This window comes from Triticum urartu, chromosome 1 (assembly GCF_003073215.2).
Source record: "Triticum urartu cultivar G1812 chromosome 1, Tu2.1, whole genome shotgun sequence".
Classification (NCBI taxonomy): Eukaryota; Viridiplantae; Streptophyta; class Magnoliopsida; order Poales; family Poaceae; genus Triticum; species Triticum urartu.
Genome location: NC_053022.1, coordinates 17,444,011 through 17,445,339, shown reverse-complemented (window position 1 = coordinate 17,445,339; position 1,329 = coordinate 17,444,011).

Genomic DNA, 1,329 nt, shown 5'->3' with positions numbered 1-1,329 from the left:
TATTTAGGTCTAATACTAATCCCGAAGGTAGATGTAGAGGTAGCGTGCCGACCGCGATCACATCGACTTTGGAACCATTTCCCACGCGCATCGTCACCTCGTCCTTAGCCAATCTTCGCTTAATCCATAGTCCCTGTTTCGAGTTGCAAATGTTAGCAACAGAACCAGTATCAAATACCCAGGTGCTACTGCGAGCATTAGTAAGGTACACATCAATAACATGTATATCGCATATACCTTTATTCACCTTGCCATCCTTCTTATCCGCCAAATACTTGGGGCAGTTCCGCTTCCAGTGACCAGTCTACTTGCAGTAGAAGCACTCAGTTTCAGGCTTAGGTCCAGATTTGGGTTTCTTCTCTTAAGCAGCAACTTGCTTGCTGTTCTTTTTGAAGTTCCCCTTCTTCTTCCCTTTGCCCTTTTTCTTGAAACTAGTGGTCTTGTTGACCATCAACACTTGATGCTCCTTCTTGATTTCTACCTCCGCGGCTTTCACCATTGCGAAGAGCTCGGGAATAGTCTTATTCATCCCTTGCATATTATAGTTCATCATGAAGCTCTTGTAGCTAGGTGGCATTGATTGGAGAATTCTGTCAATGACGCAATCATCTGGAAGATTAACTCCCAATTGAATCAAGTGATTATTATACCCAGACATTTTGAGTATATGCTCACTGATAGAACTGTTCTAATCCATCTTGCAGCTATAGAACTTATTGGAGACTTCATATCTCTCAATCTGGGCATTTTCTTGAAATATTAACTTCAACTCCTGGAACATCTCATATGCTCCATGACGTTCAAAATGTCGTTGAAGTCCCGATTCTAAGCCGTAAAGCATGGCACACTGAACTATCGATTAGTCATTAGCTTTGCTCTACCAGACGTTCATAACATATGGTGTTGCTCCAGCAGCAGGCCTGGCACCCAGCGGTGCTTCCAGGACGTAATTCTTTTGAGCAGCAATGAGGATAATCCTCAAGTTACGGACCCAGTCCGTGTAATTGCTACCATCATCTTTCAACTTTGCTTTCTCAAGGAACGCATTAAAATTCAACAGAACAACAGCACGGGCCATCTATCTACAATCAAACATAAACAAGCAAGATACTATCAGGTACTAAGTTCATGATAAATTTAAGTTCAATTAATCATATTACTAAAGAACTCCCACTTAGATAGAATTACTAAAGAACTCCCACTTAGATAGACATCCCTCTAATCTCTAAGTGATCACGTGATCCAAATCAACTAAACCATGTCCGATCATCACGTGAGATGGAGTAGTTTCATTGGTGAACATCACTATGTTGATCATATCTACTATAT